Source organism: Scylla paramamosain, chromosome 19 (assembly GCF_035594125.1).
Source record: "Scylla paramamosain isolate STU-SP2022 chromosome 19, ASM3559412v1, whole genome shotgun sequence".
NCBI classification, from domain to species: domain Eukaryota; kingdom Metazoa; phylum Arthropoda; class Malacostraca; order Decapoda; family Portunidae; genus Scylla; species Scylla paramamosain.
The window spans coordinates 2913646-2941482 of record NC_087169.1 but is presented as its reverse complement, the minus strand read 5'-3'; the positions used below and the strand labels follow the sequence as shown (position 1 = coordinate 2941482).

The 27837-nt window shown below is 41.2% G+C and overlaps 1 long non-coding RNA gene and 1 pseudogene across 1 annotated transcript; both read right to left on the bottom strand.

Annotated features, from left to right (window-relative positions):
- Positions 1-638: 638 nt before the first annotated feature.
- Positions 639-24049, bottom strand: LOC135110011 (GTP-binding protein 10 homolog; annotated as a pseudogene).
- Positions 24050-25149: 1100 nt separating this feature from the next.
- LOC135109587 (uncharacterized) lies at positions 25150-27598 on the bottom strand. Its single transcript, XR_010272810.1, has 2 exons — positions 27473-27598; positions 25150-26977 (listed from the first exon to the last, which is right to left on the bottom strand). It is a non-coding gene; the product is annotated as an uncharacterized LOC135109587 (long non-coding RNA).
- Positions 27599-27837: the final 239 nt, after the last annotated feature.

Here is a 27837-nt window from a genome sequence, read left to right as displayed (position 1 = left end):
CCTCCATTTTCCCTGCTCATGTAATCATATATTCTTTGTCCTCTTGGTTAATTTCTTGTGTGCTAATCTCTGGTCTCTTCCTGAATAATCAGCACAAGGCCATGTTTTATCACTAAGTCTCGCTGGTCTTCCCTCCCACTCACCTGTATTACTTTTTGTGCAGGTGAAGCAGTGAACTCTTGTTTGAAATCTGAGAGGTTTTGTGATTATGAATGTAGAATAGATATGTACGTTACCTTTTCCTTTTAACACTTTTCACTTTCATTACTTCTCCATTGCCAAGCTGATATTTATTTAGGAACAAGAAATGAACAAAAGATTTGAAGAATTAATAAATGGATACCTGCTCCCTTTACATCTTACTTTTCCCAGTTAGAATGATTTCAGTTGGCCTTAAGGCATTGCTTGTAGGGTTACATAGATGTCCTGGCTGCCTCTCTTGGAGAATGTCAGACTGATGCATAAGTAGATGGAATTTCAGTGGATGCACTAAACAATGTAGTAATGATTCAGTGTTTATTTCAGAAATCAAGGAGTACTGTGACGCACAGTCCCAAGAAGCCACTTGACCTGCAGCGGTAGCAGCAGCAGCAGCAGCAGTCATCACCACACTAACCAACACATTCTACAGAAAAGTCTTGTTATTCATGCAGAGGTTTATTTTACATTTACTTCTTAAATCCATATTATTAACATCAGTCAGTATTTTCTTTACAAATTGTGGCAGCCTTATTCATCATTCATCCTTAATTTATGCCAGAAAGTTTGGGTGAGAATAAAAATTACATATTACAACAGTATCCAACAAAGTAGTTGTTGCCTTGCCATCTTAAGATTTAGTGTAAGTTTAAAGATTTACCTGTGTTAATGTTTGGTCTAATCCTTCACGGTATCTCCTTGCCTTGGTGTGCTGAGGCTGCATGGGGATGTAACTTGATAATTATGCAGACATACAGTATACAAATTTCAGACTAAAGTGAGGGTTGCAACTTTTTTAAGGTTCTGGATTACTGGAGGCTTTGGCAACAATTACTTTGTTGGATGCCATTCCTGTGCACGTTATGAACCATCATGTCTTATCTTGGAGGTGAAGGTTTAGTATATAATCGTGAATTGGAAAAATACTTTTCTTGGAGGTTTTTAGTATATAATCGTAAATTAGAAAAATACTTTACTTTTAAAAAATCTTACAGTAAGTCCACATAAAAGTTAGCATACATTTATATGAAAATGTTACAAACATTTATATGAAAATGAGAGAAAAGATACTCAGTGATGTTATATATAGTGCATGACTTGTAGTGGGGATAACACTTGTATTGTCACTCTGGAAAGTCACACACTAACACCAAAAGCAATCAAGGAAATGCCAACATATATTCCATTTTTCTTTCTTTTTAGTAGATGGTTGCCTTGTGATGAAGGAACTTGCTCAAAAATATTTCCTAAAAATCTAAATGTTCACAAGTGAATGGTGAGTATGTTGTGAGAGAAAGATATGAACAGACAGGCAGGCAGGCATTTAAATGTAAATTAAATGTCAGTAACCTTTGGTAATGGTCAAAGAATTAATGGCGTGGAAGCTTGTGTGAAGTCCCTGATGAAAGATAAATATACCAGCCACTGGATTCACAAAACTCAACAGGATGACACCACCCCCCCACCCATTGTAGTATTTGCTGGACTGGTAATTCCTTCTTCCATACTCATCACTCTCCTTCTCAGACCTGTACTTCCTCTTCTCGCTATCCCTTCTGCTGTCATCATGATCTCTGTGGTCACTGACAAACCTCCCTTGCCTGTGGTCAGAATATTCCCTCCTGTGATCCCTGTAATTCCCACGATCCCTATAATTCCCATGACCTCTGTACTCCCCTTGATCCCTGCAGCCTCCTTCCTTCCTGTAGTCTTGATGCCTAAAGTTGCCTCTGCACTGTCTGTTGCGGTCAAATCTGTCAGCAGGGAGTATTGGCGGCTTAGGCAGGCTCTTCTTGCAGTGCTGAACATATCAAATACTGGTCATTTCATAGACGAGGAGACAAGGAGCTGCTATAAAGTAGAAAGGAGGGATTCAGGGGATTCTGAACTTTGTTGGGATCTATGTACAGTAGAAACCTCAGTTCACAAACCAAAACAAGTTTTCCCATTTAAATTAATTAAAATACAATTAATCTATTCCAACCTCAGAAACTGCATTATTATTATTATTATTATTATTATTTTTTTTTTTTTTTTTTTTTTTTTTTTTGACAAGAATGAAGTTACAGTAACCACAGAAAGGAGTAAGTTTCTTGGACATCAGGCTATATCATGTCACTGATATGAAGGTCAGGTGCCTTCCCAGCTGTTTGACCTGGGAGCCCTTACCTTACTCCATCTCTAAATCACATGCCTTCATAAATTAATTAAGTCTGCCACTTCCTATTTCAACTTTCAGAATGGTTGGAAAGAGTTATTTGAGAGGATAAGACAAAATCTTGCCTTGCACCAGGCATGGGTTGGCTGGAAGGAAATATTTGAGCATAAAAGTCTATGTAAAATGGGGATTGTTGCACTACTCATGACAGCACATGCTTTCCAAATTCCACCTTGTGTCTGTGATCCAGGAATTCTTGACAACCTCACGTCTTCTAAACCTGTCTAACAGATGCACTCTTTCTTTGGGCATCCAGACAATGGGACATGAGGTGAAATGTAATTGGACAACAGAGCACATACTGTTATGCAGAAAAATCCCTCCTTTACAGTCTTGCTCCAATATTTCCTTCCAGCCAGTGCATGTTTGGTTCAAGGCGAGATGGTGTCTTTTCTCTCCAATCATTATCATCTTTATAACCATCCTGAAAGTAAAGTAAAAAGAGGCAGGCTAAATAAGAAGGCATGCAATTTACTAGAGGTGGAATGGGGTAAAGGAGATCCAGGTCTAGCTCCTCTCCAACAGCTGGGAAGGCACCTGACTTGGGTGACTTGCCAGTGTGTGATAATCACAATGTTCACGGCAGGCATGCCAAAACACAAGTGTGTGTGTGCTTGCCAGCTGAGGGGGTCTGCAGGGTGTTTGTGCATTCACACACAGAAACACTGTTCAAGAACCATGGCAAAAATTCTTAAAAAATATTCATGAAGTGATTTGTTCATAAATAGGAATGTTCACAAACCGAGGTTCCACTGTGTGTAGTTTAAGGTGTAGTTGTGTGGTGCACTTCAAAGAAATTAAATTGGAGGAAGAATGTTAGGGCTATGCTTTCAGTGACAGTTAGTGACTGGAAATATTTATATTTAAGAAGGATAATGATGAGCATACTTGAGTGATGCAAGCAGATGAAGAATTGTCACCACCTGTGTCAGGGAAGCAGTAAAAATATTGCCTGTGAATGATGAGAGGAAAAGGTAGAGTGATGTCTGACCAACACCTAATGGAGGGAGGGAATTTTTGCAAGTAGATTTAAGATGAATGAGAGCAGGAAAAGCTGACAGAAGTGCTGAACAAGTAAGGTGAAAGGTGATAGAGTAATAGGAGAAGAGAATCACAGGGTGGTGGAAGGATAGAGTAAAAGAAGTCCAGCCAGCACATCTTGACATGATTGGTGAGTTGCATGTGGCCAACTAGCATGTTAGTTATTTTTACCACTGTATTCACCACAGAGAAGCTGCATGCCAAAAATACCTACTAAATGGCAATACTCAAGTTCTTCCCACTTGCTTTGATTGACAATATGGGTCGGTTTTAATTACTTTTCTTGAGAAATATGTGCCTTTTTATGAAGTATCACTTACCTCATCCCATCTGCAGCATTTTGTGATGCATGCATCAAACAAGTGCACAAATTTCTCGTGATGTCAAAGACTTACACAGTGAGTGACTGTATGGTACAAATCAGGACTGCATACAAGAAAATGTGCCACCAAACTGGAGTAAACTGAGTTACAGTACATCACCTGGCTTCTAGGTTTGAGGCTTCTGGAGAGCATGATATGCTCCGCCACTCACACTGACATCCAGGAGAATCATGGGGTTCTGTTCCTTCAGCTGTCTTGCTCCAATAATGATGGGATTTTCCTCTAACTGCCACTATGTGTCAGCCAAAGTCCCACCACTTAACCTTAGGACGACATACTCCACACAGTGTTTGTGGCAGGAAATATCACACTTTCCACAACCCTCAAACTTCTGTTCTAATGTGATCTATGGGAGAGTGGGGGTGCTTACAGATGGAATGAATCAACAAAGTGTGTGTGTGTGTGTGTGTGTGTGTGTGTGTGTGTGTGTGTGTGTGTGTGTGTGTGTGTGTGTGTGTGTGTGTGTGTGTGTGTGTGTGTGTGTGTGTGTGTGTGTATACACATGCTTTATCTTGGCTATTTTCCTTTGTTGAGACTGCCTGTGAACTGTGCAAATTTTCTCTGCCTGGAGGATAAAGATAAAATAAGCTACACATCAAACAGTGTGAACTGATTTGCATGGGTAATATACAATAGCAGCAAACACCCATATTGATCTGGTGGTGGATTACAAGCAGTTTTCTTTTTAAAAACTCTTACAGTTCACTTGCTGCTGCTCCCACTGGCCACTGATTGTGTCTAGGTTATGCAGTCATGCCTGCTGACTCACCAGTGGAGACGTGATGCAAGTCAGTGACGTGATATGAAACACAGGCGTATGAATGAGTTGTGTAAATAACTGGTCTATTTCTTTAAACTATTTTTTTTTCTAAAAGTTAATACTTTGATATCATACATTATGTTTTCATACCAATATTTTCAAAAGATAGGGGAAGGAGGCGGAGAGCATGCAGAGAGCACAACTTGCAGATCAGCTTGGCTTCAGCAACTATACTCCTTTGTGACTGAATATCCATCCCAGTGATGTGAAGTAATTTTCATTACTCTAGGCTGATATCTTAACAAAAGAGGCAGATGAAACAAAGCATCCACACTTGAGCATGCACACACATTAGCTGATGTCTCAATAAAAAAAGGAAAGCTGAAACAAAGCACCACACATGTGTAACAACAGACATACACACTACCTCTGTAAACTGGTTATCCTCAGTATAGTGAGAGGTTGCTTCCTCCTCCAGCTCAGCCAGAAGCTCGAGGTCGAGAGGCACCATGTCCTACCTGTCTTGTGCCATTGTGCTAAAACTGCTGGTGCTTGGGAAGGCCAATGAGGAGTCTGAAACTGAGTGTTTTCATTTAATACAGATAGAGGGAAGTCTGGTGAAAGTTGGTAGTACAGTGGAATGTGAACCAACTGGTATTAAAAAAAAGAATACTGTACTGGTGGCTGACAGAGAAGCAAGACATACAGCTGTTACAAGTTAGGTGTTTTGAATATTATACTGCTTCAGAAGATAAGCAGAAGTAGAATGAAACTGCATGAAAGAAGTATGAAGAGAAAAGGGAGAAATATAGAATGCTTTTAACGAATGCAGAGCTGGTTATACAAGGAAGTCTACTGCCTCCTCACAGGAGGAGGCAGTGAGGTCTAAAGCACTGTTCATGGGGTGCTGTGAACTTATCATTAAACCCAGATGTGACCTCACTGAACATTTCCCTTTGTGTCTCACAACACAAGGAGGCAGTCACAGCCTGCCCTCTAAAGACAACTCTCTTCCTCCACACAAACCTATAAGCACCTAATAACACACACACCCTTCACTCAAAAATTTTTAAATCATCATGGCGACTCCTACACCAGCCTTGGAGTCCCCATCTGGGGAGGGGACCATAAATGTCCCTAGGTCGGACTGTCTTTTTGTCGACGACCCTAAGTGTCTTGACAGCCCCCTCAACTTTTTCTTCATTAACTTCTGCAACATTCGCGGTCTAAGATCTAATTTTCAATCTATAGAACACCACCTCTCCTCTTCTAAACCTCATCTTCTTTTCCTCACCGAAACTCAGGTGTCTGAGGCAACTGACAGTAGCCCCTTTTCTGTTCCCTCCTACTTTCTCTATCCTCATTTTCGATCCAAAGCTGGATGCTGTGTTTATGTGCGCAATGACTTAACCTGCTCTCGTGCCCACGCTCTTGAATCTTCCGAGTTTTCCACCATCTGGCTACGACTACAGAGTCACTCTCATATTAAATTTATCTGTGCTGTATACCTCTCACCTAACTCCTCTGACTATAAGAAATTCTTTGACTACTTAACTTCCAAAGTGGAGCACATTCTGACCCACTTCCCTTTTGCAGAGATCTCCATTCTTGGAGACTTCAATGTTCACCACCAGCTTTGGCTTTCCTCTCCCTTCACTGACCATCCTGGTGAACTAGCCTACAACTTTGCTATCCTCCACGACCTAGAGCAATTGGTGCAACACCCTACTCGTATTCCTGACCGTCTTGGAGATACGCCCAACATTCTTGACCTTTTCCTGACCTCTAATCCTTCTGCTCATGCTGTCACCCTTTCTTCTCCGTTGGGCTCCTCCGATCACAATCTCATATCTTTATCTTGTCCTATCACTCCAATCCCTCCTCAGGATCCCCCTAAGCGAAGGTGCCTCTGGCGTTTTGCCTCTGCTAGTTGGGGGGACCTGAGGAGGTATTTTGCTGATTTTCCTTGGAATGACTACTGCTTCCGTGTCAGAGACCCGTCTTTGTGTGCTGAGTGTATAACAGAGGTGATAGTGTCTGGCATGGAGGCGTACATTCCTCACTCTTTTTCTCGTCCTAAACCTTCTAAACCTTCTAAACCTTAATTAAACACAGCTTGTTCTCGTGCTATACATGATAGAGAGGTGGCCCACAAAAGGTACTTAAGCCTTCCATCACCAGAATCTCATGCACTTTATATTTCTGCCCGGAACCATGTCAAGTCTGTTCTCCAACTAGCCAAAAATTCCTTCATTAACAGAAAATGTCAAAACCTTTCAAGATCTAACTCCCCTCGTGATTTCTGGCATCTAGCCAGAAATCTCCAATAACTTTGCTTCTTCTTCTTTCCCTCTTCTATTTCAACCAGATGGCACCACTGCTATCACATCTATTTCTAAAGCTGAACTCTTTGCTCAAACCTTTGCTAAAAACTCTACCTTGGACGATTCTGGGCTTGTTCCTCCCTCTCCTCCACCCTCTGACTACTTCATGCCACCTATTAAAATTCTTCGCAATGATGTTTTCCATGCCCTCGCTGGCCTAAACCCTCAGAAGGCTTATGGACCTGATGGGGTCCCTCCTATTGTTCTCCGAAACTGTGCCTCCGTGCTTGCACCTTGCCTAGTCAAACTCTTTCAGCTCTGTCTGTCAACATCTACCTTTCCTTCTTGCTGGAAGTTTGCCTACATTCAACCTGTTCCTAAAAAGTGTGACCGTTCTAATCCCTCAAACTACTGTCCTATTGCTTTAATTTCCTGCCTATCTAAAGTTTTTGAATCTATCCTCAACAGGAAGATTCTTAAACATCTATCACTTCATAACCTTCTATCTGATCGCCAGTATGGGTTCCGTCAAGGCCGCTCTACTGGTGATCTTCTGGCTTTCCTTAATGAGTCTTGGTCATCCTCTTTTAGAGATTTTGGTGAAACTTTTGCTGTTGCCTTGGACATATCAAAAGCTTTTGATAGAGTCTGGCACAAAGCTTTCATTTCCAAACTATCCTCCTACGGTTTCTATCCTTCTCTCTGTAACTTCATCTCAAGTTTCCTTTCTGACCGTTCTATTGCTGCTGTGGTAGACGGTCACTGTTCTTCTCCTAAATCTATTAACAGTGGTGTTCCTCAGGGTTCTGTCCTGTCACCCACTCTCTTCTTATTATTCATTAATGATCTAAACCAAACTTCTTGTCCTATCCACTCCTACGCTGATGATACCACCCTGCACTTTTCCATGTCTTTTCATAGACGTCCAACCCTTCAGGAGGTATACATTTCACGCAGGGAAGCCACAGAACGCCTGACTTCTGATCTTTCTAAAATTTCTGATTGGGGCAGAGCAAACTTGGTATTGTTCAATGCCTCAAAAACTCAATTCCTCCATCTATCAACTCGACACATCCTTCCAGACAACTATCCCCTCTTCTTCAATGACACTCAACTGTCCCCCTCTTCTACACTGAACATCCTCGGTCTGTCCTTTACTTATAATCTGAACTGGAAACTTCACATCTCATCTCTAGCTAAAACAGCTTCTATGAAGTTAGGTGTTCTGAGATGTCTCCGCCAGTTTTTCTCACCCCCCCAGCTGCTAACTCTGTACAAGGGCCTTATCCGTCCATGTATAGAGTATGCTTCACATGTCTGGCGGGGACCCCCCCAGCTGCTAACTCTGTACAAGGGCCTTATCCGTCCATGTATGGAGTATGCTTCACATGTCTGGCGGGGTTCCACTCAAACTGCTCTTCTAGACAGGGTGGAATCAAAAGCTTTTCATCTCATCAACTCCTCTCCTCTAACTGACTGTCTTCAGCCTCTCTCTCATCGCCGCAATGTTGCATATCTAGCTGTCTTCTACCGCTATTTTCATGCTAACTGCTCTTCTGATCTTGCTAACTGCATGCCTCCCCTCCTTCCGCGGCCTCGCTGCACAAGACTTTCTTCTTTCTCTCACCCCTATTCTGTCCACCTCTCTAACGCAAGAGTTAACCAGTATTCTCAATCATTCATCCCTTTCTCTGGTAAACTCTGGAACTCCCTGCCTGCTTCTGTATTTCCATCTTCCTATGACTTGAATTCCTTCAAGAGGGAGGTTTCAAGACACTTATCCATCAATTTTTGACCACTGCTTTGACCCTTTTATGGAACTAGCATTTCAGTGGGCATTTTTTTATTAGATTTTTGTTGCCCTTGGCCAGTGCCCTCCCTACATAAAAAAAAAAAAAAAAAAGCACTGTGTGGGGCTGCAGCATGTAATGTGAGAGCAGGTGAGAGAAGGAAATGAACTGTAATAGAGGTGGTGTCTGCAAAACACATGTGGAAATAATACATCTGACCTGGATCAAGTGAGGAATGAGAAGGCAACAATGAAAAGCTGGAAGAGGCAACCAGTGCTACAAATTATATGTAAAGCTGCACACTGTAAAAGTAGACTGAATCTTGTTGCCTCTAGTGTTTAGCTTCAGCCTGCTTCAATAGGGAGACTGCCTGCCTCTGTGTTTAGGACACTGCACTGTTCAAAAAGACATAAGCACAAAACTGTTATTTGTTAATGATGATTTATCAATATAAATAAAAGATATATACATTTTAATATTTCCAGTCTATTACTTTACTTAATTTTACTTAATGAGAGAGAGAGAGAGAGAGAGAGAGAGAGAGAGAGAGAGAGAGAGAGAGAGAGAGAGAGAGAGAGAGAGAGAGAGAGAGAGAGAGAGAGAGAGAGAGAGAGAGTCTTGGAATTATAAAGTTGGCAGCAAAAACAATGACAAAATTTTCAAGTGTCAATCAACATCTGCATGCCATCCAATCACTGTATCACTTAGCCTTGCTCTCAGGTGATTAAAAAATGATCACGAGGAAAACAATAATAATAATTTAGTATTACCCCTTAAGAAAACTGCAGAAACAAACCTATCACTCATGTAAACTCACTCATGTGGTTCTTCCATGGACCACATGCCCCTCCTTTTTTTTATTTTTTTTTGTTTATTTGTTTTAATGATTTATCTAAAGGATAATAGCTAGATATTATTACTGTTCCTTTATTCATATATATATATATATATATATATATATATATATATATATATATATATATATATATATATATATATATATATATATATATATATATATATATATATATATATATATTTTAAATTAGCTTAGGGCAAAGCTGACCAAAAAGGTGATTACAAATATTTTTAGTGCAAAATTTTAGGTGATGGCAAGATTTAAGGGTGCACCATTAAAAGAAGGAAGGAGGCAGCAGGCACAGCTTCTACATCAGCTATGCATACACCAACTGCAGTTACTTGGACACACTGCAAACTGAATGCAAACTGAACACAACTCCAACAAGATAGAAGCAAACATTCTGACCACTACAACATCATACTTCAAAGGTAAATATTAGCTAATAATTTCTGTTCCAACTTTTGCATACTTACATTTCTCAGTGACCAGTTTCTCTAGAATGAGTCCATAGAAACCCTCCAAGGAAGCTTTGAAGTGGGTTGTGCTGGCTTTGGTTTCTGGTTCAAATATCCTGGAAAAGAAAAAAAAAGCAGTCAGGTGGATCTGGTCTCTGGTTCAAGGAAAATCAGTTCATATCAACTAACTTTGGTTTCTGGTTCAAATATCATCTAATGGAAAATAAGCTATCAGCTAACTTTGGTATCTGGCTCAAATATCACATAAAGGAAAAAAGTATCAGTCTTGCACCACTGAGAAACACTGACTGATAGAAGAAGTGTTCAGAAAACTTTACACCCACAATGACAACTGGAGCAAGGTTCTTCAAAGTAAGGGAGCCTCCTTGCACTATGCACAATAACTGAGCATGTATAACACCAATATAAGTATGGTTGGGTGGCCATTTTTGCTGTGATATCAAAGCACAGAGCACACCACCTCCTCGGTTTGGGTAACCCAAATCACCCGAGTCACCCGAGTCATGCAAAGAGAGCGTTCAGTTGAGAACTGGGTGACCCGGGTAACCCAAGTCACTTAACTTAATGCACCCCTGGTCTCTGACATGGAAGCTGTGGCCATTCCAAGGAAAATCAGCAAAATACCTCATCAGGTCCCCCAACTAGCAGAGACAAAATGCCAGAGGCACCTCTGCTTAGGAGGATCCTGAGGAGGGATTGGAGCAATAGGACAAGATGCAGATATGAGACTGTGATTGGAGGAGCCCAATGGAGAAGAGAGGATGACAACATAAGCAGAAGGATTAGAGGTCAGGAACAAACACATAACTAACAAAACACATGTTTGAGTGCAGCTCACCTCTCCCACTTCTGAGCAGCCTGACCTCCTGACAGTCACCAAGTCAAAAGCAAGGTCAGCAGGGTTCCTGAGGGTCTGGACTATGAGGTGGGGGTGTCCCAGGATGGTCACCAGCTAGGATGCCTCAGACAGTGGAATGGAGATGTTTACAAAGTTATCCCATGAGTTCTCTGTGAGTTTGGCACCACAGGAGCAACACAACACATAGTCTGTGAGGAACACCAGTTGTTAGCACCACCCAGGAACACCACCACTCACCAGTCAAAAATCATGGTCAGTACTCATTATCCTAAGAGACATTCTATTTTACCAGTCAAATACATAAAGTCACCCATGACACACCTTCAATCACCAGTCACCAGTCACACTCCTCAGGCACCACTCATCAATCAAGATCCTCATCATTACTCACTATCCTAAATGACATCCTAAGTCACCAGTCTACTCTGAAATTCTTAGTCACCAGTCTCCAGTCAATAGTCAATAGTCTGACATTCTTAGTCACCATTTTGACATTCCCAGACGTCAGTCATCAGTCCAGTGATTATTACTATGACTGTCACTTGAGACCCTCTTATGAACAGAATGCATGCATCAAAATGTCTTCATGTGAAATGTCACTTTGTGCAGAAAGGCATTAAAAACATTTTCAATTTACAGGAAAGATTCACATGTAAGAGCAGGAATCAAAGATGAACATGAACACGCTTTCCAAAATACTGGAATGGTAGCAATGTTCCCTCCCACAGTAGGTTGACTAGGTAATGAATGTGTTACACAGGCTGTGATGTCATTCCATACATACAGGAAATTCTTTACAAAAGAGAGGACTTTACTTTGGAGGATGCTTCACTAAATATAATGAGCTCATTACTCTCACTTCAAAAGCCAGTGAGGCTTATTTTGTGAAAAGACAAAGGCAAAAATTCTTTCATCTATTTCATTTACTTAAACTAAGATAGAAAATATATTCTGTCCTTTTTCAGTAACAATAAGAAACACTAGTCTTTAGTAATTCCTAGTGAAGGAGAGTCACTGCACTACTACTGGGACGACTCAAACACAAGAGGCGTCATGATTCCAGTTTTCATTTTCAATATTATGTTTCATTTTCAATGTTATCCTTGACTTGAATTATTGCTGACACATTTTTGTTTCCAGAAGGTTTAATACTCCGTTTTCCTGTTGATATGAAAAAAAAAAAAAACTGTTTGGGGAAAGTTGAATTAATATGGTGATAGAAAATATCTTAAATATATTTGAGGAAGTGTCAAGAACATTATGAGAGCACCTGTCAGCAGCCACATTAGAAGGGAAAGAGGCTCAGGGTGTGACTTCCAGATCACCTCAGCCTGCACTGACTGTAAATATAGTAGGATTTATATCCTTACAAGACACTTAACCCTGTAAGACAACTATACTCTATTCAAGAAATTTATAAATACATTCCCTCCTACTAGGTGGTGGCATGTCAGGCTCTGGACTCATCTCTACTGGCTGATGACTTCCTGGGCCATGGTGGAAGGTTTACCCTGAATTTGGTGACTTTCAGGCACTGTCTTCCACAGCCTCCCACAGCCCAAACACCTCAATAATTCCCTTATTAATTCTTACACCTCCATAATTTCTTCTTCTTGATATCTTTTCCCTAGTCTCTATAGAGTCATTGTTCTTGCCAGCTCTCCTCCAAGCATAGTCATATATATTTTCCTTTGACAATTGTTTCTGTCTCAAGTCCTTCCTTACACAGTCTATCCATATAAGGTTTAGTTTTCCTCTTGCTCTCCTGCCTTGCACCTCTATCTCCATCACACTTCTCCTGACATATGACTCTTTCCTTCTCTTCACATGGCTGAAACACTGCAGCCTTTTTTTCCTGTGTCCTTTGAAATATCTCCACTAGTTTTACATTTTCTTCATATCCAAGCTCCAAATTATTGACCCATGTATCTATCTGTCCATCTGTCCATATACCAGGTTGGCAATCCCACACAGGGTGGCCCAGACAAAGCACCATCCGCTCATACACACATCATTCACACTCTTAGTCCTATCAGCCCCTAATGGAGAGGGTATTCACCTAATATAGTATAAAATAACTATAACAATCTCAGTGCCACATAATCAGTTGGCTTGGTGCTTCAAACACAGAATATTAAACCAACAGGAATGAAGGAGTAAATGAGATGAAAATATAATGATAAAAGATGTCTCTACTCTCTTCCTCCCTCAGGTCTTTACTTAGGGGATATAACAAGGATGACATGAGCAAAATCCTTAGGTTCAGTGATCAGGATAGGACAAGAAATAGTGGGTTCAAGCTTGATAAAGCTAGCTTTAAATGAGACACAAAGGAATAAGTTTTCAAATATAGTGGTTGATGAATAGAATAGACTCAGTAATCTGGTTGTTAGTGCTGAGTCATTAGGAAGCTTTAAAAGAAAACTAAATAAACTTGTGGATGGGGGTGATGGGTGGAAATAGGCAGGCATGTTTCATACAGGGATTGTCATGTTAAGGACTGATGGCTGCCTGCAGCTTCCCCTATTTTCTTATGGCTGTTAATGTCCTGTCAATATGGAGCTTTTAAAAGAAGACCAAATAAATTTAGGTATGAGGATGATAGATAGAAATCTGAAGGCATTTCTAACAGGAAATGCCAATTGTGGGTTGATAGATTCTTGCAGCTTCCCTTGTATTCTTATGTTTCCATATACTCATCCTCCATCCTCTTAAGGTTGTGAAAGAGTTCCTGCAGCAAGACTCAGCATTGGGGGAGTCCATCTTATTCACCATAAGGAGTGCTGGCTTACTCAGCAGGTCAGGTGAATACAGCTCCAACTCCTGTGTGTACAGGTGTGGAGGAGTAACTACAAAGGAATATAAATGAAGGTAAAAGAGCAGCAGATTTCTTGACCCTTATGAGACTTTGTGGTAAGGTACAAAGGAACAGGAAAAAAAGAGCAGTGGATTTCTTGGCCCTCATGACAATGCTTGTGATAAGATACAAATGAACTCAAAAGAGGATAAAGAGTAGCAGATCTGTTGGCCTTTTTTTTTTTTTTTTGTGGGGGGGGGGGGTTGTCATAAACTACACTAATTAAAGTAAAGATGAAGTGTGTGTGTGTGTGTGTGTGTGTGTTAGAGTGAAGGGTAAGTGCATGACAGGCTGTCCCTGTGATGTCATGCCTTGGGGCATCATGCAAACTCTGAGACACTGGTCTGGAGACAGGATGAGGCAGGATGAATCAACCAGGAGAGGGTTTACAGATCACGCCTTTGTCAGGACTCACAGAAACATGAGTCTGACATGTTACCACTCAGGCCGAGGTGGTCATCACGACCTGAGTGGATTTTGGTCGACCGACTGCCCTGTCACTGCCACAAAGACTCAGCTTCCAACATGACTCAAACTTGGAATCACAAATTCATGTCCATGTGTTTACCAGCAGGGTGTGTCTGACATCCCCAAGGAAGCCACAAGCCAGACACTCATTGTAGGCTAGATGTCAACACTGTACAGAGTTTCCCCAAGTCATGATAGAGTTCTGTCCCAACACCATGTCATAAATTGACAAAAGCAGAATCAAAACTAAAACATTTTGTCCACATACAACCATAAATGCACAGAATCAGTATTAAGAGCACTAGCAAATAACTCTCCTATTAGTTAGAATGAGAGTAAAGCTGCCACTCAACACAACACAGCAGCAAGTCAAAACTGTAAACACACAGACATCACATTCACCCAAAGTTCCTCAGCCCAACACACCCCTGCAGGGCACTGGGCACCCACACACTCACCTTGTTGACCAGCATGACATTCTCGGTGGGTGAACGGTATGGCTGTTTGGGTGACAGCCGGAAGCCGTTGATGTCCACCACAAAGAGGAGGAAGTGTGTCTACTCCACGTGGGGCAGGAAGCGGTGCCCCATCCCCACGTTGGCCCAGGCGCCCTCGATGAGTCTTGGCAGGTCAGCAATGGTCAGCCGCCACATGTCACTGTACTCCACCACACCCAGGGTCGGCTGCAGTGTCGTGACTGGTGGAGGGAACAAAGTAGTTAGAAATTTAAATGATGAGTTATTTCAAGAAAGCAGCATAAATATGTACTACTACTACTAATAATAATAATAATAAAAATAATACAGATTTCACTGAATTATTTTTTTAAATGCTTCTCCTCTAATTAATTCCTGTATTCAGTTTTATTACATGCCACTAGTCATGTTTATGAAGCAATCACTTGTACCTAAAAGAGTACTTTCTACATAACTTTCATGAGCCCAAGACAGATTAGCAAAGTAGAGGCATGAAAAATATTCATAGTTGTTGGGAATGGTTCTATGTTTCCTTGAGCAGGCTGCGACTCACAGGCAGGAGATGAAAATGATGAATTGTGTGCACTATGGCAATACTTCTAGCCTGAAGTGTGGTGACAGACAGACAAACATATTCATGGACAAAGAGAGAGAGAGAGAGAGAGAGAGAGAGAGAGAGAGAGAGAGAGAGAGAGAGAGAGAGAGAGAGAGAGAGAGAGAGAGAGAGAGAGAGTACATATAGTGATAAGACATGAAACAGTATAAACTAAAGGGAATGAGCAGTGCAGTCAAAAAATCAAGCAGACATGAGACAGAGCAAAGTGGAGATGATGTGAACAAGGAGAGAGAGGTGCAGAACACTCACAGGGGTAGCTGGCCACCCTGGGTCTGGCCCTGGAGATGGCCCACAGCAGTGTGGACTTGCCAGCGTTAGGGAAGCCCACCAGACCCACATCGGCCAACAGCTTCAGTTCCAGCTTCACAATGTGTCCCTGCGGATGCGGGAACATAGGAACATGAGAACACATCATCAAAAGGGGTAGTGCAAGAAGCCAGCAGGTTTGTACATAGTTTTTCTCACCTCCACAGCTGCTAACTTTGCACAGGTGCCTTATATGTCCATGCACATTGTACATTTCACAAGTATGAGAGGGGGTTTCCATTTTAAGACACTTGTCCTCCAATTATTGATGATCCTTTTTGACCTCTCTTTAGGGACTGGCATTCTAGTGAGCCTTTTTTTCTTTTTTAACCTTTTCTTGCTGTTGGCCAGTGACCCACTTACATAAAAACAAATCAATCAATAAATAAATAAGCCAAGGAAGTGCCAGTCTTCCTGATGCCCCACCAATACCCACCTGTCCCTTCTGCCCATTGTACTGGTTGCTGGGGTTGCCGCCCTGCCCACCTCAAGCCACCAACATCTTGTCTCCTGCACAGTTTATCTCACCTGAAAAAAATAAATAAATAAAGGAAGAAAAGATAAAAATCACATCTTAACTTAGGGAAATATTTCTACTGATTACAGCTTAACTATCCTACACACACACACATACACACATACACACTAACAAATGATTACTGAATCCATTCCATTCATCCACCAGTCTATTTCAGAACCAATTCTTTCCTGTCAATAAAAAAAATTCTCCTAACAAGAGATCAAAGAGAAAATAAAGACAGGGTGAAAAAGGAAAAGGGTGAGAGTGCCATCAGGAAAAAGGTGAGAGTGGCATCCTCACCCAGCAATTTCTGGTGCTGCTCGAGCCAGACGGTGGTGCCTGTAGGGACAGGAATGGTCAGCTCAGCGCCAGCCTCCCCACAGATGCGATACTTGCGACTGTCCATGCCAGCTGCCCCAACCCACCGCTGGTCTAGCCGAGCCTTGCGCAGCTTCAGCAGACTGTGGCCTGTGAGGGAAAGAGACAGACAGAGAGAGCAGGGTAAGAGGGATATGGTCTGTGAGAAGGAGAGCAGGGTGAGAAGTGGTCTGTGAGAGGGAGAGCAGGGTGAGAAGTGGTCTGTGAGAGGGAGAGCAGGGTGAGAAGTGGTCTATGAGAGGGTGAGTAGAATGAGAAGTGGTCTATGAGAGGGAGAGCAGGGTGAGAAGTGGTCTGTGAGAGGGAGAGCAGGTGAGAAGTGGTCTGTGAGAGGGAGAGCAGGGTGAGAAGTGGTCTGTGAGAGGGAGAGCAGGGTGAGAAGTGGTCTGTGAGAGGGAGAGCAGGGTGAAAGTGGTCTGTGAGAGGGAGAGCAGGGTGAGAAGTGGTCTGTGAGAGGGAGAGCAGGTGAGAAGTGGTCTGTCTGAGGGAGAGCAGGGTGAGAAGTGGTCTGTGTGAGGGAGAGCAGGGTGAGAAGTGGTCTGTGAGAGGGAGAGCAGGGGTGAGAAGTGGTCTGTGAGAGGAAGAGCAGGGTGAGAAGTGGTCTATGAGAGGGAGAGCAGGGTGAGAAGTGGTCTGTGAGAGGGAGAGCAGGGTGAGAAGTGGTCTGTGAGAGGAAGAGCAGGGTGAGAAGTGGTCTATGAGAGGGAGAGCAGGGTGAGAAGTGGTCTGTGAGAGGGAGAGCAGGATGAGAAGTGGTCTGTGTGAGGGAGAGCAGGGTGAGAAGTGATCTGTGAGAGAGAGAGCAGGGTGAGAAGGAAGTTTCCAAGCCTCATTCCCTGTCATAACAAACAGTGTTTAAATGTCATGCCTCACTTCCTGTCATAACAAACGTAGTCTCTCTATGTCACTTCCCATCACAACACACACAGTGTCTCCATGCCTCACCTTCCTTCCCCTCCACATACACGTCACCCCCTGCGCCACCCACTTCCCTGAGAAGACCTAATACAGTGGGACATGAGAGATACAAGAGGACATGGAAGGAAGATAAAAAAAAGATAGTTACACAAGGAATATGAAAATGAACAGCTTTCCCATCCAGTCCATAGAATGGGATGGGAAAGTACAGAGAATACATCAATCTTTTTAAGGGTTAAACACCATGAGATGCAAAGACAGGACACCACAAGTATAGGTCCCCTCCCATACATTACAACTAGATAAATACAACTACATAAAAACACACACACACACACACACACACACACACACACACACACACACACACACACACACAAGGTTTCAAGACACTTGTCCTTCAATTTTTGACTACCGCTTTGGACCCTTTTATGGGACTGGCATTTCAGTGGCCATTTTTTATTATTGAATTTTTGTTGCCCTTGGCCAGTGTCCCTCCTACATAAAACACACACACACACACACACACACACACACACACACACACAAAAGGGGATCTATTCATGGCATACACTGGAACTCCCTGTCTGCTTCTGTATTTCCTCCTTCCTATGAATTGAACTCTTTCAAGACAAAGGTTTTAAAACATTTATCCTCTCATTCTGACCTTTCTTTTGAGACTGGCACCTCAGTGGTCTTTTTTTCACTATTTATTCCCCTTGGCCTGTGTCTCTCTTACATAAAATAAATAAATAAATAAAATAAAATACATTAATGCAAGGAATGGAAATGCCTCCGTGTTTCACTTTGCTCCCGCTGCCACGGCAAAACAAGTCCACTATTTCCTGCTATCGAGCAATATGTTCGCAGTATGAAGTTGACACTAGAATATTTCGAATAGTAAGTTTATCCTGAAGTGTTGATGGTATAATGTTCATCTTAGGCTTCTAACTTTGTACTGCTGTGCTTATGGTGAACTGTTTATTGCATGATGTGGCGCGGTGTATTGCCAGCGAGGTGTTCGCAGGCTGTGATGGATTACACACACACACACACACACACACAGGTGATGCCTCCAGAAGAAGTATTCCCTAACATTAAGATTCTATCACCTTACTCCCCATATATTCCCCAATGCAATAACATTCTCGCTCTCTCTCTCTCTCTCTCTCGCGCCTATATTTATATATATGCATTTATATCTACATCTATCTATATATAAAGAAAGATAGAAAATTATAAAGAAAAATTAATATAATACATATATAATACATATATACATATATAATACATATATACATATATAATACATATATATATATATAATACATATATATATATATATATATATATAATACATATATATATATATATATTATATATATATATATATATATATATATATATATATATATATATATATATATATATATATATATATATATATATATATATATATATATATATATATATATATATATATATATATATCCCACTCTCTCTCCATCTGCCTTCCAATCTCTTTGTCTGACTGGTAACAAAGGAAAGGGATTGAAAACACGCCAGGTTTAGTTTTATTCATTTATTTTATACCTTTACGTGGACTGACAGAGAGAGAGAGAGAGAGAGAGAGAGAGAGAGGAGAGAGAGAGAGAGAGAGAGAGAGAGAGAGAGAGAGAGAGAGAGAGAGAGAGAGAGAGAGAGAGAAATTAGATTAAAGAAAAATAAAGAAATACAAATATTGTTTTATTGGCACATTCGTACGGTCACTGACCTTATTACACACTATCTTGATTTTTACACTATACCTGCACGTATGATTGTCTTTCTCTATAGTGTGTGTGTGTGTGTGTGTGTGTGTGTGTGTGTGTGTGTGTGTGTGTGTGTGTGTGTGTGTGTGTGTGTGTGTGTGTGTGTGTGTGTGTGTTCAAGGAATAATCACCCAGAACAAAATCACACCTAAAGTCTCTGCTCTGTCACTGTCTCTTATATTTTGTAGAGGGAGGTTTCAAGACACTTATCCACCAATTTTTGACTACTGCTTTGACCCTTTTATGGGACTGGCATTTCAGTGGGCATTTTTTTTATTAGATTTTTGTTGCCCTTGGCCAGTATCCTTCCTACATAAAAAAAAAAAAGTTTAAGAAGTTGCCATTTTCTACCACTATTTTCACGCTAACTCTTCCTCTGATCTTGCTAACTGCATGCCTGCCCTCCTCCCGTGGCCACGCTGCACACGACTTTCTTCCTCTCACTCCCATCTCGTCCACCTCCCTAATGTAAGAGTTAACCAGTAGTCTCAAATCTTCATCCCTTTTACTGATGAACTCTGTAACTCCCTGCCTACTTACGTATAGTATTTCTTCCTTCCTACGACTGGAACTCAAGAAGGGAGGTCTCAAGACATTTATTCTCAAATTCTGGATAATCCCTTTGGCTCTTTCCTTCAAAATCTGGCCTTTTTTCCCTTTTTTTTTTTTTTTGGTGGTTGGTCGTAGGCTGGAGCCCCTCTTACATAAAACAAAATTAGCGATGGATAAAACACTCAAGATAACCCGACTATTGCTGTGTGGCCTCTGAAACCAGTCATGATGGCAAGGAAAAGTTGCAAAATACGTGTCTAAGCTGATGGTGAGAGATACACGATCCCTTTCTGCATTTATCTGAGCAGGGAAGGACAGGCAGGGTCGCCGCGTGTCCGCCCGTTTGTCTGTCTGTCTGTTCGTGTGTCTATCTGTCTGTCTCTCAGTGGCATGAACTTACGCATACTAGAGTTGGTATGTTAATGAAAAAAGTTTTCTCGTTTATTCACGTGAACCGGCAGATCACGAGGCAGACAGACATACATACATACATACAGACAGACAGACAGACAGAGACAGACAGACAGACAGATGGGCGGGGCTGTCCGGTGAGCCTCCCCATTCCTTCCACACACACACACACACACACACACGAGATAGATATTTGACTAAAAACGAGGAGATATTTGACTAAAAACGAGGAGAGAGAGAGAGAGAGAGAGAGAGAGAGAGAGAGAGAGAGAGAGAGAGAGAGAGAGAGAGAGAGAGAGTTTCCTAAATGTATGAATTTTTCTCTCTCTCTCTCTCTCTCTCTCTCTCTCTCTCTCTCTGGCCATGTATTTTTTTTCTTTAATTTTCCCAAGTATTCCGAATGGTAACACAGGAAGACTCCAGAACAATGGTACCCCGTCACCCTATCCTCTACACCGCCCCCTCTGCCTCCCATTACCAAGAGATCAGCAGCACGTGTTCCTCGCCTTTGGGAAGCTCTCATGACCCTTACAAGAAATCCCCACCTCGCCATTCCAGATTAGCAAGAGAAGCGACGTGTGATGCTGCAAACTTTTTTTGCTTTTTATTTGATTTTACTTTTTTTTTTTACATAAATTTTACTCATTCACTTCACTTTTTACATAATGTTTCTTTATTTTCTCTATGACTTAATTTATTGTTTCTTACTTCACATGTATTCCTTTATTAATCTTGTTAATTTATTGTTTCTTACTTCACATGTATTCCTTTATTAATCAAGCTTATCAACAATTCACTTAAACACCATTCAATTTTAAAAATTACTTCCCTTTTCTTACACTTATTCACTGTTTTACTTTATTCCTATGCTATTAGACTGGTAGTAGTAGTAGTAGTCAGTCAGTCAGTCAATTATTTATTCTTTCTCATAATATACAGTAAGCTGTACATCACAATGATGATGAGAGGAACATACATACGTACGTACTGAAGATGTGTGTTGAGTATGTGTGAGGAGTACTCAACTTACATAATAAATTAGTATAGCATATTATGCATATGGTTTTCGGTTATGATCCCGTTTCTTCCACACACACACACACACACACACACACACTGATTACATTAAATTTTGACGTCAAAGCCTGCGCAAGTAGGAGCTGTACCTACCTTGCATATTCTCTTTCTCATGACGGCGGTCAAGGAACACCACACACACGTCAGCGGAGGGAAAGGAGGAAAAGAATAAAGAGAAGGAAGAAGACGAAGATGACATGGCGGTGGTGGTGGTGGTGATGGTTGTAGGGTACCGCACAGCTTGCTTCCCTCCACCACCTCTGCCACACTTCACAGCTCCACCACACCTTCCTCACACACACACACAGCAGCCCAGTGTGGTAGTGTTCAAGTCACCGTCAAAGTAGCCTAACTCACAGCGTCAAGAGATAGAAGTGTTCAGCGAGGAGCCACAAAACACGCCACAGCAGAGAAATGCGCGCGCAAACTGGAAATGAGTTTTGTGCTGTTGACTGTTCACATTTGTTGTCTTAGTTTAGGTAATAGAATAATAATTACATTTTATTTATTTACAAGTGGAAGTAACAGAACTGCTAAATATCCGGTATCTCAAGCCATACGCTCTTCACATGGAAGAAGCGGCACCACCGCGTGTTCGCGCGCAAACAGGATACGAGTCTTGTGCTGTTGACTGTTCACATTTATTGTCTTAGTTTAGCTAATAGAATAAGAAGTACTTTTTGTTTATTTACAAGCGGAAATAAAAGAACTGCTAAATATCCGGTATCTCAAGCCATACGCTCTTCACATGGAAGAAGCGGCAACACCGCGTGTTCCAACAATGTCGTGAGCTGATGTCTGGCCCACCTCCTCAACTCTCCATTTCAGCATATTTCCTCCCAGGCTTGTTTCTTCTGCTGTATATTAAGAGCCTGTCGTTTGGATACGAAAATAGATAAATAAAAATAAGTAAAATGTACTTATTTTTCGAAAAATAAAATCACAGCTAGACTAGATTTTATTATGAATCATTACTTGTTATAGTCTTCTAATAATAAATCAAATATCAAAACAATGCCAACTCCATTAATAGAAAAAAAAGAATAATGATATTGAGCCGAAATGTTTTTTTTTTTTTTTCCTCCTTTCCTCGGTACCTAGTCACTTTTCCTCCCCTTCATACTTTTCCTCTACCCTTCACCTTTCTTCCTTCTCCTACTGCTATATAACACGAGTCTAGAAACAGCTAGAAATCCTGAAATTTACGCTAAATATTGACGGGGAGAAACTGTTACCGTGGCAGAGACGGGGCGGGGCTGGGCTGGGCTCGGCGGGGCTCGGCAGGTTGGGCCCCAAGGATACTGTGGTGTTTATGTGTCTGCCCTCTGTGTATGTATGTGTGTGTGTGTGTGTGTGTGTGTGTATGCGCGCGTTTAACTGGATAGCTGCTCTGTGTGTGTGTGTGTGTGTGTGTGTGTGTGTGTGTGTGTGTGTGTGTGTGTGAGGCAAAAAAACTGAAGTATTGGTTTGATGGTTGATTACTCTTAGGTTATAGTTGAACGTTACATTGACGTCACGAAAGAAAAAAGAAAGGAAAGAAATTGCAATGTAACGTTTTCTTCACTGAGGACGACACCTGCATCACAGCCACTGACGGTGACTCGCTGCACTCTTACAAGAAGTGAAGGAAAGGAAGCCTAACGATGCCTAACGATGCTTAACGAAGGGCCTGCATCACCATCTCCTGACTCTTCTCCACACATTCACAAAAAAGTGGCCGCTTTGCCGCGCTGCCCAACGAGGAGTAGCTCTGCGTCACTACCCTACCGGCGGGGACACTTCCCAAAGCTGACTTAAAAAGCAAAGCCCTGGAAGCAAGGAAGGCGGTCAAGTTGAGCGCACGTAAGCCAGAGAACAGCCTCATCAGCTCACCAAAGTCAGTGTGGCAAGACGCACGGCAGCAAGTAGCAGACAGACATCAGCCCCGTCCTCGCCTTCACAACGCCCACAAAACCAGTCATCAGCGTCATCAGGTATTGATTATCAGTCGTCTCGCCCTAAGAAAAGTATCCACTCCCGCCCCTCCGAGGACCATGAAAGCTGCCCACCGAGCTGTCTGCCCGGGGCCGTCTTAAAGAGAAGGATTCTATCTGCTGAAGGGAAGGTAACTGAAGGGAAGGATGAGTTCTTACATAAAGACTGGCGCGTGTGTACCGGTGTGCAAGAACGGCAACAATAATAGCAGCAGCAGCAGGAGGAGGAAGAAGAGTCTTAGTAATTGACACTTGGAAACAATAATTCAGAAGGTGAAAATGGACTTAATACATAAACAATAAATCAGTTTGGCCTGTCCTTGTTTTTAGCTTTCTTTTTTATTATTTCAAAGAGAGAGAGAGAGAGAGACAGAGAGAGAGAGGGAAACGGTAAAAAGAAACAAGAAATAGAAGCAAATGCATAATAAAATGACGACAAAGACGATAACAAAGAAAATATAAGTAAAAACAGAAGATGAACAACATGACAACGATGACGAACAAGAATCACTATACTCTACCTCCTCCTCTTAGCACAAAAGACACCGCTGACCCATACACACACATGTTCAGTAACTAACCACGGCCACCCTCAACCAGATTCAGTCGCTCGAGCGTCACTCACGTCCACTGCTGACTCGCTGGCTCGCTGACTCTCTGCCCCATTGCTTCGCTCCTCATTCTTCTCGAATACACGAGGTGAAAGGCTAGCCAGGTACTCACATCCTCGTTCTCTGCTCTCCACCAGGGGACAAAAAGGCCTCTTACTATCCATGGGTTGTGATATGAAAGTGAAATTATAAGTACTGGTAGGCTTACAGATATACGAGTACTACTAAGCATATTTGTAACGCTGGCACACTTTTGAGGCTTTTTGCAATAAAATATATATATAATGTTGCTTTGGTCTCTTTTTCATCTCTTCCTCCTCTCTAAGATTTTGTTTTTCCATATTGTATTTTTATGTTCTTATTTACTTTTTATTGATAAGAGGGTATAGGAAAAATAAATAAATAAAAAGGCCCACTGAAGGTTCTAGTCCACAAAAAGTGCAGTCAAGAGGGCTGTCCAAAATTTGAGGACTAGTGTCATGAAACATTTCCTCTCGAAACAGTTCAGGTGATAAGCAGGAGGTAATACAGAAGCAGGCAGAGAGTGGTGCTTGTCTCACTTGTCTAAATACCGGCACAAGGACTTTTTTGCTACATCTATTTCATATTTATCTATAATTTTTCATATTTCTTTTGAGACCAAAGTTACCTTAGAGTTATATGAAAGCGACGAAGGAACGTAGAAATAATTAATATTTTTATATTCTTTTTACCTTATTGGTGTTATTTTATTTTGTTCTTTTTCTTTTGATAATTTCTATCTTTTATGGAATAGTTGATTGAGTGACTTCTTTTTAATTCTCTTATTTTATTATTATTTCTGCATTTCATTTTTTATTTATTTTCTTCCCTTAAAACCGAAATTGCCCTTGTAATATTTTAAATGGGAAATAAAGTTACCTTCAAACAAATTACTTTTTACCTCTTTTTCCCTTTTTTCCCTCCACTCCCTCGCTGCCGCCTGCCAAAATTAATATCCACAGGAAGGGCGTTGCGTGTCCTTGGAAACAGAAGCAAATAAGCCCTATGATATTATGCACAATGTTATTATTTTCGCTAATAGGAATAATAGTAGTAATAACTCTCTCTCTCTGTGTGTGTGTGTGTGCGTGTGTGTGTGTGTGTGTGTGTGTGTGTGTCAGGAGTCGCGGAGCGGATGTAAAAAATTCGGCCATGTTTTCCTCAACATATTAATCATATTCTGGAATTTTAATATATATACGAATTAAAAATACATCACTCGCTGCTGTGTTCTGCAGAAAGAGAGAGAGAGAGAGAGAGAGAGAGAGAGAGAGAGAGAGAGAGAGAGAGAGAGAGAGAGAGAGAGAGAGAGAGAGAGAGGCGGGGCGAGCGCAAAGGTACAAAATAAAGCTGGTATTGTTCGTGGGAAGGGTAAAAACACTTGTTGGTCTTGTGATTAATTAAGCGTACGCGGTAGTAGGAGACAATGAGATGATGAATTTTGACCTGACTCTATTTGGTAATCCCGTGTGTGTGAAAGCCTCCCACACACACGGGAGAGGCACACTCCATCATGAGCAGCAGCGAGTAGGAGGCAGCGGCGGAGGAAGGAGAATATTTGTAATTGAGGGCAATGACCCAGAACACCCAAGCTCATGCAATCTGATCTAGCTGAAATACCGGCTGTCCGTCTTTCATCTTGTCTTCTTTTAGGTTAAGATGTTACTGGCCTTTTCTTTTTTCTGCCTCCGCAACCTATTATATTAAAGTAGGGGTGTTTTGCTATTTTTTCACCTGAAATTCCTAGACAAGTCACTTCACTCCATTAACATTATCTGATAAGTATGTGAAACCTCTAAGAATGTATTTCTCGTTTACTTCTTTTCACTTATCGAACTCTCTCATTCTTTATAGTGTCTCTTATTTCGGCATCAGTTACCCAGTTCACCCTCTTCACCGTTTAAACATTCTACATATTGTTAAGTCGCTGAAATCTGCAAAGAATTTCTCTCCTTCTCTCCTTCTCCATTTCTTTTCTTTCATATCTATCCACTGTTCTCTTCTCTCGTGTTAAGATTTATTGCAGTCACTTCATTTCGCTAAATTTTTCTAATAAATGTCTGGAATCCCCAAGGATTTTCTCTCTCCCTCTCCACTTCTTCCCACTCGCAGGCTCATAAGCTCTAATGCTTATCTATCTCTCCTCGTGTGTTTTTGTTCTTATCCTTAAAATAATGCGCCTCCTTTACCTTCTTAACCTTCCAGCGGCGGATCGTTCATAATAATACCTAACTACATTCTTTCCCACTAACTTTTCCAGCCAAGACTGATTTTACTCTTCAAATCTGACTCAAATATTTTCTTCTCCCTTGCTGTTTAGTTTGGTCTCACAAAACTCATCCAGATACATTTTACATACATTTTTATTTATTTTTTTCAGAACCATTTTTATTCTGATTACAAACACTCATGCTCAGACAAAGAGATTATCTTTGTGTTCAACTTTTTTCTTTGACGTCAGAATATTTCTACGTTAAGCTTCTGTAGCACTTTTCCCTATGTTAAAATTTTTATTGCACTAACGACACTGGCTGGAACCTTCCGCTCATGCTAAAACGAAACAAACGTAAGTAAAATCTTCCCCTTCCCACTCTTATTTTTATACATCACAGACAACGCAGCATTTACGTCCTGTTCACACAACAACTTCCCTCCTCACGAGTCTCTTTATCCTAATTAGTCAGCACATTAAAGGACTTAAGATAGATGAATAACACTAAAAACAGTAAGCACGGAGCGGTATGTTACTCAACTATTCACCATGACTGCACATTTAACTGAATACAAGTTTACTGTCCCTCCGCCACTGTTCTGTCTTGTTGCTTATGACAAAACACAATGTAATATAGGAATACTTGGTTTTGTTCCCGCCTGTCTAAGCTGCAGGTAAGGTTATGAGTACTGTAACACCCACTCAGGGGCGTCACACAAGGGTATTTCTTCTTGGTATATTATTACGCCTCGTTATTGACACTCGTTCATTCTTGTGTGTGTTTACTTGTCCCATATGGTGAACGTGAGGGTGAACGACAGGGTGAACGTGAGGGTGAACGTGAGGGTGAACGGTCCAACTGGAAAAGGACCCTTAATTAATCTCTATGCAATACAAAATTAACATAAGTAACATCACAAAGTCCACATGAAGGCATTGGAGCAACACATTAATGAAATCACTATGAACACGTGTCAAAAAAAGAAAAAAAAAATAACAAATACATGATAAATAAACTACTAGATGATAAATAAACTACTAGCTAACAAGCTATGGTGACTATCCTTAACAAATACATGATAAATAAACTACTAGATAAATAAACTACTAGCTAACAAGCTATGGTAACTATCCTTACGGTGTAAAGACCCTTCTGGGTCACAAATCTCACATGAATGTTTGATTACCTAACTATGACAATTTACGTTGAAATATCACAAAAACACAACATATATGTAACAGTTCTAGGTGTAAGGTAAAGTAAATACAACAGGAGAGAATAACAAGCAACAAATTACTACACATTCCCAATATATTCCTAAACCTATCACAAATGTAATAGAGGAACACTCACCAGTCGCTGGCGCTCACAGGGAATAAATCCACAGGCTTCAATCCAACAAGGTGTGTGCGGCTGCTATACTACAGATAGACTACCGGCTTGACCTCCCTCCCTGAGCCACCTTCCCTCGGTTTACCGCTCGAGGGATTCATACACGAATGAAACACTCATTAACACTCATTATTCCCAGGTAGTTATCATATGAAACGAGCAAATACTATGAAACAAACAAATATGAAACGAGCAATATACAGAAATAATTTGTATAGTGACCACCATCAAACACCACGTGTTACAAGTACACCATTGCTCTGTCTAGTCCCTCATCACCAAACACGAGGAACACTCTCTCATTTCCCGTCTGTCCCCAGTGCAGG